This window comes from Protopterus annectens, chromosome 9.part0, assembly GCF_019279795.1.
Source record: "Protopterus annectens isolate FY-2018-M chromosome 9.part0, PAN1.0, whole genome shotgun sequence".
NCBI classification, from domain to species: Eukaryota; Metazoa; Chordata; order Ceratodontiformes; family Protopteridae; genus Protopterus; species Protopterus annectens.
The window spans coordinates 406,282,418-406,294,979 of NC_056743.1; the positions used below are offsets into that span (position 1 = coordinate 406,282,418).

The 12,562-nt window shown below is 41.2% G+C and overlaps 1 protein-coding gene across 7 annotated transcripts in view; it reads left to right on the top strand.

The window, feature by feature from the left end:
• The window catches only part of DMTN (dematin actin binding protein), a 1,900,252-nt gene that overhangs the window by 625,076 nt on the left and 1,262,614 nt on the right, over positions 1-12,562 (top strand). The window lies entirely within an intron of this gene.

Genomic DNA, 12,562 nt, shown 5'->3' on the forward strand with positions numbered 1-12,562 from the left:
ATATTTGGTGCAAACGGATATTCCTGCAATCAGTTGTCCCCTTTGATTTCTTTCACATGGACTGTCCACAAACAGATTCATTTCAGCATTGGGTATAGGAGTGTCCTTTAAGTCTTTCCTAGGAGAAAGCAGATAGTTAGTCACACACAATCATGTTCTTCACCATCCTCACCAGTAGACAACAGAGATGCAGGATTTAGAACGTGACAGCGGATCAGAGAAATAGATGGATCAGAAAGAAGTGTAAGTTCATATCTAGTTAGACTTGCAGTCGAGAGTGGTTGAGTTTTCATTTTAAGCAAAAGAGATAATGCAGAGTATGGAACAGCTACTGTAAGATCATGCCCGAGCATCAGCAATTGATTAAAATGGCAGCAGTGGCAACTGCCTTTAAATGGGGTGGAAATCCTTTTGCAACAGAATCAAGTGCTGTGCTGTCCCCATGTTTCTGTGCAAGCACTCCTGTGCAAATCGATTTTTCATGACAGAATAACATAAAACGTTTATCACAGTCTGGTAACCCTAAAGCTGGGGCAGTAGCTAAAGCTTGTTTTAAATTCTGAAATGAATTTTCCTCTTCACTATCCCAAGGGAGAGGCTCTGTTGTATCATGCTTTAAAAGATTTATCAGTGGTTTAGCAGTTTCTGCATAGTTAGAAATCCACTGTCTGCAGTATTCTGTCATACCTAGGAAAGATCTAAGCTGTTGCTGAGTAGTTGGACGTGGGGCCTTAGATATTGCGCCAATGCAAGATACAGGTACATCTGGGTACACCCCTTCTGGGGTACAGTAAATAGTACAAGCCAGCGTGCAAAACAAATCTCAACCTAGCAAATTTACTGGTTCAGTAGTGCTCAGAAGGAAAGAATGCCTTTCTTCGATTGGACCTAAACAAATGGGGATAGGTTCTGAGACAGGATACATGACAGTAGCATTTGTCACTCCAACTACCTTTACTTTATGCTTTGATACTGGTATTTGACTGTTTGAAGTAATTTTTAATGCAGACTTAGTGGCTCCAGTGACCACCAGAAATGGAATTTTCTTCAAATTTATTTCCACCTAAACATAAGGTCTGTTTTGATCTACTGGCAGTAGAGGATTTCTGTGTTAGATTTATTTATTTATTTGTTTATTTATTTAGATTTATTTTTGTTTTATTTCCCTGACCTAGTCAGTATGGTGCTTCCTGACTCCTTCCAGTGTGAAGAGGTGGTAGAGGAAAAGCTGCATTATTATAATTTGATTGCCATTCAGTCCAAGTATCTTGGACTCCCTGCATTTGCCTGTGTGGGCATTCTCCTCTCCAATGCCCTGCTTCTCCACAATTGAAGCAAAATGTGTTAGATGAAGCAGAAGGGGATCTTTGTTGCCAACCCAGCTGCACTTTGTTCCTCTCAGCCACACTTTTACTAAATCTTCTAGCAATTCCTCTACCTCTTCCCCTGCTTCTGCCACGACCCCTCGAGTCTTCCAGCTGCCTGATTTGTAAAGTTAACAGCTTATCCTCAGTATCCTTTCTCCATTTTTCCTGATACTCTGTACAATGATTTGTAGCCTTAATAAAGACCCTCTTTTCCCTGCCACTCTGTGGGCACTTGATTTATTTGATTTTTCCTGATACTCTGTGCAGTGATTTGTAGCCTTAATAAAGACCCTCTTTTCCCTGCCACTCTGTGGGCACTTGATTTATTTGATTTTTCCTGATACTCTGTGCAGTGATTTGTAGCCTTAATAAAGACCCTCTTTTCCTGCCACTCTGTGGGCACTTGATTTATTTGATTTTTCCTGATACTCTGTACAGTGATTTGTAGCCTTAATAAAGACCCTCTTTTCCCTGCCACTCTGTGGGCACTTGATTTATTTGATTTTTCCTGATACTCTGTGCAGTGATTTGTAGCCTTAATAAAGACCCTCTTTTCCCTGCCACTCTGTGGGCACTTGATTTATTTGATTTTTCCTGATACTCTGTACAGTGATTTGTAGCCTTAATAAAGACCCTCTTTTCCCTGCCACTCTGTGGGCACTTGATTTATTTGATTTTTCCTGATACTCTGTACAGTGATTTGTAGCCTTAATAAAGACCCTCTTTTCCCTGCCACTCTGTGGGCACTTGATTTATTTGATTTTTCCTGATACTCTGTACAGTGATTTGTAGCCTTAATAAAGACCCTCTTTTCCCTGCCACTCTGTGGGCACTTGATTTATTTGATTTTTAGTGATACTCTGTACAGTGATTTGTAGCCTTAATAAAGACCCTCTTTTCCCTGCCACTCTGTGGGCACTTGATTTATTTGATTTTCCTGATACTCTGTACAGTGATTTGTAGCCTTAATAAAGACCCGCTTTTCCCTGTCACTCTGTGGGCACTTGATTTATTTGATTTTTTCTGATACTCTGTACAGTGATTTGTAGCCTTAATAAAGACCCTCTTTTCCATGCCACTCTGTGGGCACTTGATTTATTTGATTTTTCCTGATACTCTGTACAGTGATTTGTAGCCTTAATAAAGACCCGCTTTTCCCTGTCACTCTGTGGGCACTTGATTTATTTGATTTTTCCTGATACTCTGTACAGTGATTTGTAGCCTTAATAAAGACCCTCTTTTCCCTGCCACTCTGTGGGCACTTGATTTATTTGATTTTTCCTGATACTCTGTGCAGTGATTTGTAGCCTTAATAAAGACCCTCTTTTCCCTGCCACTCTGTGGGCACTTGATTTATTTGATTTTCCTGATACTCTGTACAGTGATTTGTAGCCTTAATAAAGACCCTCTTTTCCTGCCACTCTGTGGGCACTTGATTTATTTGATTTTTCCTGATACTCTGTGCAATGATTTGTAGCCTTAATAAAGACCCTCTTTTCCCTGCCACTCTGTGGGCACTTGATTTATTTGATTTTTCCTGATACTCTGTACAGTGATTTGTAGCCTTAATAAAGACCCTCTTTTTCCCTGCCACTCTGTGGGCACTTGATTTATTTGATTTTCCTGATACTCTGTACAGTGATTTGTAGCCTTAATAAAGACCCTCTTTTTCCTGCCACTCTGTGGGCACTTGATTTATTTGATTTTTTCCTGATACTCTGTACAGTGATTTGTAGCCTTAATAAAGACCCTCTTTTCCTGCCACTCTGTGGGCACTTGATTTATTTGATTTTTCCTGATACTCTGTACAGTGATTTGTAGCCTTAATAAAGACCCTCTTTTCCCTGCCACTCTGTGGGCACTTGATTTATTTGATTTTTCCTGATACTCTGTACAGTGATTTGTAGCCTTAATAAAGACCCTCTTTTCCCTGCCAATCTGTGGGCACTTGATTTATTTGATTTTTCCTGATACTCTGTACAGTGATTTGTAGCCTTAATAAAGACCCTCTTTTCCCTGCCACTCTGTGGGCACTTGATTTATTTGATTTTCCTGATACTCTGTACAGTGATTTGTAGCCTTAATAAAGACCTCTTTTCCCTGCCACTCTGTGGGCACTTGATTTATTTGATTTTTCCTGATACTCTGTACAGTGATTTGTAGCCTTAATAAAGACCCTCTTTTCCCTGCCACTCTGTGGGCACTTGATTTATTTGATTTTTCCTGATACTCTGTACAGTGATTTGTAGCCTTAATAAAGACCCTCTTTTCCCTGCCACTCTGTGGGCACTTGATTTATTTGATTTTTCCTGATACTCTGTACAGTGATTTGTAGCCTTAATAAAGACCCTCTTTTCCTGCCACTCTGTGGGCACTTGATTTATTTGATTTTCCTGATACTCTGTACAGTGATTTGTAGCCTTAATAAAGACCCTCTTTTCCCTGCCACTCTGTGGGCACTTGATTTATTTGATTTTTCCTGATACTCTGTGCAGTTATTTGTAGCCTTAATAAAGACCCTCTTTTCCCTGCCACTCTGTGGGCACTTGATTTATTTGATTTTTCTGATACTCTGTGCAGTGATTTGTAGCCTTAATAAAGACCCTCTTTTCCCTGCCACTCTGTGGGCACTTGATTTATTTGATTTTCATGATACTCTGTACAGTGATTTATAGCCTTAATAAAGACCCTCTTTTCCCTGCCACTCTGTGGGCACTTGATTTATTTGATTTTCCTGATACTCTGTACAGTGATTTGTAGCCTTAATAAAGACCCTCTTTACCCTGCCACTCTGTGGGCACTTGATTTATTTGATTTTTCCTGATACTCTGTGCAGTGATTTGTAGCCTTAATAAAGACCCTCTTTCCCTGCCACTCTGTGGGCACTTGATTTATTTGATTTTTCCTGATACTCTGTGCGGTGATTTGTAGCCTTAATAAAGACCCTCTTTTCCCTGCCACTCTGTGGGCACTTGATTTATTTGATTTTTCCTGATACTCTGTACAGTGATTTGTAGCCTTAATAAAGACCCTCTTTTCCCTGCCACTCTGTGGGCACTTGATTTATTTGATTTTTCCTGATACTCTGTACAGTGATTTGTAGCCTTAATAAAGACCCTCTTTTCCCTGCCACTCTGTGGGCACTTGATGTATTTGATTTTTCCTGATACTCTGTACAGTGATTTGTAGCCTTAATAAAGACCCTCTTTTCCCTGCCACTCTGTGGGCACTTGATTTATTTGATTTTTCCTGATACTCTGTACAGTGATTTATAGCCTTAATAAAGACCCTCTTTTCCCTACCACTCTGTGGGCACTTGATTTATTTGATTTTTCCTGATACTCTGTGCAGTGATTTGTACAGGGGCGGCTCGTGGCATCGGGCTGCCGGACTGCAGCCCCCTCAAAATAAAAAATAGAAAGAAAAATGATGAAAAATAAAAAAAAAATATTTTTGAAATTCGGACTTAAGCATGCGCAGTAGTCCCGACTACTGTCGGTCTATCGCATGCTCTGCAGAACCGGCAGTCCCCATAGGGGGACACAAGGAGACGTCTGTGCAGTTTTAAAGTGCACAGACTCGCCAGGATTATGGGTCGCGTCTGGACTGCAAGAGCAGCAGCAGGACTCGGGACGGAGCATTAGGGATCTCGTCGGGAAGGAGCATTAGGATCTCGTCGGGCAGGAGCATTAGGATCTCACGGGTCTTTCAGTATTGCGCGGGAAGGATGTACATTAGCTGGATATATTCAGGTAAGGTGCTTTTACAATGTTTATTTGTGTGTATGGTGCTTTTTACCTTTAATTTACAATGTTTATTTGTGTGTATGGTGCGTTTTACCTTACTGGAGTTTGTGTATGATGCTTATGTTGTACTGGAGTTTGTGTATGGTGCTTATGTTTTACTGGAGTTTGTGTATGGTGCTTATGTTTTACTGGAGTTTGTGTATGGTGCTTATGTTTTACTGGAGTTTGTGTATGGTGCTTATGGTTTACTGGAGTTTGTGTATGGTGCTTATGGTTTACTGGAGTTTGTGTATGGTGCTTATGGTTTACTGGAGTTTGTGTATGGTGCTTATGGTTTACTGGAGTTTGTGTATGGTGCTTATGGTTTACTGGAGTTTGTGTATGGTGCTTATGGTTTACTGGAGTTTGTGTATGGTGCTTATGGTTTACTGGAGTTTGTGTATGGTGCTTATGGTTTACTGGAGTTTGTGTATGCTGCTTATGGTTTACTGGAGTTTGTGTATGCTGCTTATGGTTTACTGGAGTTTGTGTATGGTGCTCATGGTTTACTGGAGTTTGTGTATGGTGCTTATGGTTTACTGGAGTTTGTGTATGGTGCTTATGTTTTACTGGTGTGTGTGTGTGTGTGTGTGTGTGTGTGTGTGTGTGTGTGTGTGTGTGTGTGTGTGTGTGTGTGTGTGTGAGTGAGTGAGTGAAAATGCCCAGGTGCTTATGGTGGTGTGGTAGGAATACCTCAGGCTTGAACCCTGTACCCTGTATGCAGGTGTTAAAGACTTGAGTTCCCTACCCACCACCATTTGTAAAATTTTCAGATTTTTGCCTCATATTCGATCTGATCTGTTCCTCATAATATCTGTCGTTTGTAAATGTTGCAATGCTTGATATTTGATGGTGTAGTAGTAGCATTGTTGCCTCTCAGCTCCAGCTTTTAGGGTTTGATTCTTGGCTCAGGTTCCTTCTTTGTGGGGTCTGTATCTTCTCCCTGTGTTTGTGTGGGGTTGCTTTGTGTCCTACCATGTTACAAAGTCATGTCTGCATTATTTGTTCCTGGGCCTCTGCTGAAAAATAGTTTATTTGTTCCAAGTCAGACTGTCCTGATTAAAAATGTTAAATCGCATTGACAGGCCTTTGAATTTCAGACTTAAGGGTTTCTGAATGTTTAATTCCTTGCATATTTGATGGTGCAGTGGTAGTATTGTTGCCTCACAGCTATAGGTTTTCTGGTTTGATTCTTGGTTGGGGTGGCTTCTGTGTGGAGTCTGCATCTCCTCCATGTGTTTGTGTGGATTTGCTCTGGTGCCCTGCCATTTTACAAAGACGTATCTGCAGTTTTAATCCCTGCTGAAAATTGGTTTTGTTCTGTCCATAGTAAAATTGACAGGCATTTGAATTTCAGACTTCAGGTTTCTGAATGTTTAATTACTTGCATAATTGATGGTGCGGTGGTAGTATTGTTGCCTCACAGCTATAGGTTTTCTGGTTTGATTCTTGGTTGGGGTGGCTTCTGTGTGGAGTCTGCATCTCCTGCCTGTGTTTCTGTAGATTTGCTCTGGTGCCCTGCCATTTTACAAAGATGTGTCTGCAGTTTTAATCCCTGCGTCTCTGCTGAAAATTGTTTTTGTCCCTCTCTGTCCATGATAAAATTGACAGGCATTTGAATTTCAGACTTCAGGTTTCTGAATGTTTAATTCCTTGCATAATTGATGGATTGCAGTGATAGTATTGTTGCTTGCTCACAGCTATAGGTTTTCCTGGTTTGATTCTTGTTTGGGGTGGCTTCTGTCTGCATCTCCTCCCTGTATTTGTGTGGATTTGCTCTGGTGCCCTGCCATTTTGCATAAAGAAGTGTCTGCAGTATTAATCCTCATGCGTCTCTGCTGAAAATTGTTTTTTGTTCTGTCCGCAGTAAAATTGACAGGCATTTGAATTTCAGACTTCAGGTTTCTGAATGTTTAATTCCCTTGCATAATTAATGGTGCGGTGGTAGTAAACCACTTATACTGTTATATTAGGTCACTCTTTGGGACTCATCTGCATTAACACTCTATAGCATCTGCACTGTCTATTCCATGCTATACGTTGCCATTATTGTAACCACTTATACTGTTATATTAGGTCACTCTTTGGGGCTTACTGGCACTGTCACTCTGTAACATCTGCTGACATTGCCATGCCTACTGTCATTGTAGAACCTCCTGGTTTTCTAGTTCTCAATAAAATTAATCATCTCAGTGACACTTTCATACCATATCATGCTAAGGGTTCACTTACATGGCAGTGTAGTACTCTTACTGTAAAACCTCTGAGCAGGTAACATGTTTCAAACCTAATGGGAGAGAGAGAGTACATAGCTGAGGTTTAAACTATGAACAGGTGCTGAAGAGTTAATAAAGAGAGCAATGTTCATCTGTTCCTTTAAACCCTTGTTTCAGCCACTGAAAATGCACCCCATCCGTGATTAAACTGAGATAAAGGAAGAATGTTCACTTCTAGATGTTGCATTATCATCTGTCTAGTTTGTTCAACCTTCATTATTTATGTATATGAAGATATATATATGTACACGTGTGTGTGTGCGTGTAGGTCTACTACGTTTGGTCGAAGTTTCAGTACTTTGAACTTCACATGTATGAACTCACTTGTTCGAAGTACCGAAACTTCGAAAACTGACTACGGAGGTCACAATACAGTGCAGAATGGGAATATTCCCTTCTCCTCCCTGTAGTGCAATCTTGGAGTCGTATTTTTAAGTACAGGGTGTGTGGGGGCACAGCCTCATATAGAGTGCAGATGTGCTTTTCCCCCTGCAAAAAGCATGTTTTTGTTATATTTGTTTTTTATTTGTGAGGCGATCGGGCGCCTAGACTTCAGTGAAAGTGCACTTTCGTTGAAGAGCACTTTCACTGAAGTGGGGTTCTACTTTTCGTTTTTGATTGTGAAAATTCATTGTAAAGTAGTAGATCCATATATACATATATATATATATATATATATATATATATATATATATATAGAATATAACAAAACACGCTTTTGCGCCCGATCGCCTCACAAAGCTCGTCTCTTCATTTTAAGTATACATGTAAGCTACTGTGATTTCTACAATTATTATTGTCCTATTGTAAGAAGACTTCAGTAGCTGTAAGTCTGGATAAAAGCAAAGCCCACGCCAGCGTGCACACTTGCAGGGATAACCCCTTTCTCCCAAACTGCTGCATTTCCATATTTACACCAGTAGGTGGCAGCTAACTTCCATTAATCCCTACCTAATTCCTGTTCCCACGCCAACTTAATACATCCTGCTGCCTGCTATCTTTACAGTGTCCCTAGCCACATCCAACTTTCCCTCATCTGAAGAACAACTCAGACTCTGTTAGAATTTCATTACTTTATATCCTCTTTCTGCTCTTCACCTTACTACAGTCACGGTCAAACAGCTGCCTCCATTAACTGGTAGTGTCCTTCACTCACCTCCTCTGACTGATACTTTTTCAGTGTAACAAGGTCTTTTGCCTGCTTCAGCCCCCACCTGCTCCCCAATTTCACCACCACAGTGGCCCTACCTTTATTTCAAACACTAACCCCTCCAATCATTCCAACAGCCAACCACATCACTACATTCCACCCTACCTCCTCCATCCTCCCACTACTATCCCTCCTGCTCAGCTAACATGTATAAGCATACCACACCTATACTCACTGCATACACTCTCCTTGCATATCTCACATCTTACCATAACTCCAACTTTCCCCCACTCGACCACTACCACTGTACTACTACACTCACCACCACTATCTCACCCCTACTCTGCTCCTCTCCCACCAACTCAAAAACCTTCCCTATGCACCCCCACATAGTCTGTCAACTACAGCACTCAAACAAAAATCATCTCTACAACTTAACATAGCAACTCTCCCACCATACCTATTACCCAAAGAACACAATCATAAAGCTTCCCTAATAAGCAAATACATTCAAAAATTGATAAAAATAATAATCTCATGCATATCTAAACTAGCCTTCAGTGGAGACATCCACCCCAACCCTGGCCTCTCCATCCCCAACCCCACTCATAATCAGACTAAAAACCACAGCTGCCTCTCAAATCACAGCCAATAGAAAGCCAAGTGACCTCCTTCTGCTAAAGCCTAAATATTAGAAGTATATTCAACAAAGTCCATGAACTCCATGCCACCATAGACCTGTACCCCCAGATATAGTCATCCTGACAGAAACCTGGTTAAAACCTCACATTACTAGTGAGCAAATCCTCCCTACCGTTACGCATACTAAGAGTAGACTGGCTAAACAAGAAAGGAGGCGTATAGCTATAATATTTAAAAGCATCTAAACATCCAGATCTTAAACTTATCAGCTCCCCAAATAGGTAATGAAGAAACAATATATATCAACCTCAAAATAAACCAAATTAATACCATCAACATACTAGGGTGTTACTTCCCACCTGGCCAAAACATCCCTCCACTAGAAAACCTCCTCAGCTGGTCTACCCACCTTCTCCCCAAGAAACTATAATTTTAAGTTACTTCAATATTGACTGGCAGTCCTGTTCTAGAAACCATCCAACCCATCATCTAAACCTTCATGGCTTCACCCAACTAGTCCAGTCACCAACCAGGATAAATAAAAGCTCCAACAAGCACACTACCCTGGACTGGATACTAGTCAGTAAGAGCCCCAGTCTTATATAGCAGGCTGCCTATCGGACAGCCTCAGTGATCACTCCCCAACATTCCTACTCAAAAAACCACCTATAGCAAATGATACCTGTCATATACCGTCAAATACGCCAAAAACTAAACTTTAACCCACTCACATTCAGCTCATCCCTCAAAGAATGTAACTGGCAACCTCTAAAGTGCCTCAGTCTAGACGACGCAGTTGAATTTTTTAATAATACCTTCCTGAGCATCCTTAACTGCCATGCCCCCATAAGACTTTCCCAAACCAAACCCAACCCTCCCCATGGCTACAGAAAACCACTAAGTCAGAAATGAAAAACAGGGATAAAGCCTGGGAGCACTGGCGCAAAACCAAAACCCTGTCAACTAGACAGAAATTCCAAGAACTACATAATAGAGTCAAAAATCTAATAAAACAGGACAAAATCCAATACTACCAGTCTGCCCTTAACTCCTCCCAACACAACCCCAAAGAATTCTGGCCTCAATAAACTCCATCCTCCACCCAGGTAAAGTCAGTACCCTCCTCCTAACATTGCTCACTCCTCCGAAAATATTGCTACCTCTTTCAACACACATTTCACAGAAACCGTTCTATCACTAGCTGGACAACACAACCCCCTCCCCTCCAACCCACACCTTCAGCTTCAACTAGCAATCTCCCCACTGTCTTCTCTTTTTCTCCTGTTCCTACCTCCAAAATAAAAAAAAACTGTTAACTAAACTTAAACCCACCAAATTAGCATTAGACAACCTCCCATGTGAATACCTACAAATCACAGTTGACACCCAAGCTTACCCAGTATTCGTCTTGTTTAAAGTTAAGTTCCCACACTATAGAAAGTATCACACATAATTCCCCTCCACAGAACTAACCAATTACCGCCCATAGCTATTCTCTCTCCACTCTCCAAAATACTAGAGAGATGCATTCATTCTCAGGTCTCAAACCACCTCCTTACTAATACTCAGCATGGTTTCTGACCAAACCATAGCACCATCACTGCCTTACTCTCTTTTACTAACACTATCCTTCAGCATAAAAACAATGGCTATCTGTCCTCAGTTACTGTCCTAGACCTGTCTAAAGCATTCGACATGGTCCTACACAAGCAACTCATCTGTGTTCTCAATAACCTATCCTTCTCTCAATCGGTCACCAACTGGTTTCAAAGTTACCTGTCTGACTGCCATCAATCCATTGTATAGCAGAATGACATATCTCCCCAACTACATGTCTCTATAGGGGTTCCCCAAGGATCCATCCTTGGACCCCTACTCTTCCCTATTTTCACCAATAATCTAACCTCAGTCACAACACATGGCACACTCATACAATACACAGATGACTCAACCATCATCTGCTCAGCCCAGTCCCTACCCGAACTGCAAAAAGTCACACAGGATGCCTTTTCCTCTGTTGAAACTTGGTTATCTGATGCCCAATTAATACTCAACCCAAACAAAACTAAACTACTCATCTTCCAACCCACCAAACATACTCAGAACAACTCTCACTTTAACATCACAGCAAAAGACAACACCACTATCCATCCTACAGAATACATCAAATTGCTAGGAGTGGAATTAGACAATAAACTAAACTTTGACATTCACATATCCATGACCATAAAAAAGTCCACAAAAAACTAGGAGCATTATATAGAAATAAGCAACTTCTCACCAAAGCAGCAAAGATTTCAGTAGCAAATTCTCACCTTATCTCCACCCTACTTTATGCCTCTCCAATATATATAAATAAGCTCGAGACCTGCTACAACAAAATCGCCATATTTGCCACAGGGGCATCCTACTGTAGTCACCACTGTCTCTCACTTGCGTAACTGGGCTGGCTAGAACTCCCTCACCTCCTTCAGTGGTATCAACGTGCACTTGCCCAGAAACTAGTAAACCATCCACTAAAAGTCCCATCCCTCCAGAATCTACTCCAACCCTATCTTACCACCAGACTTTTAAGATCCAGCAACAAACAACACTTACAGATCACTAGAGCCAATAACTCTGCTGGAGAAGGACTATTCTCCTGCACTATAGCCAAATTATGGAACTCCCTCCCACGCACAGTTACCTCTGTACCATCTTGCACCCACTTCAAATCTTTACTAAAAGCACACCTAAAACATGCTGGCTATGCCCTTGCAACTCCCCCTCTAATAGCACTCACTCCATCCACCCACTACCTCTCTTTCCACCCCACTAACTACCTTGATTACAGCAAGCTCAGATGCTCAATAAGGCTAGCTATGTATTATACAGTAGGAACTTCTTATTGTAACAATTGTTAATGTCTGATGTTAAGTTGTCAATCTCGCCTTCATTCTTGCTTGATGGGTTCGGAGCCGATCCTCGGCTCCGACTCGGCACTTTGCTAAGCTCGAGAGTCACTTTTACCAGCTTGAGGCAGCCCCATATCCCATGATGCAAGGCGGTAAGTACCCAGATCTCGTTTGCCGCTTCACTGATGAGGTCCTCCTTTTACCAGCTCCTGGTAAGTGTTTAAATTTAAACTGCTTTTAGCCCCTTTTCACTTTTAAACTATTTTTTCTTAGAAATCTTTCATTTTTAGTTAATTGCAAGCCCCTTTTTGACTAAAATTATCCTTCCTCCTTAATTTTTTTAGTCAGGCCTTCCTTCCCTCCCACCCCCGTCAGGGTGTGTGTGTGAGGTTTTACTGCTTAAACTTTAATTTTAATTGTTTGTTTGGGACTGTGTGGTTCTGTTTTT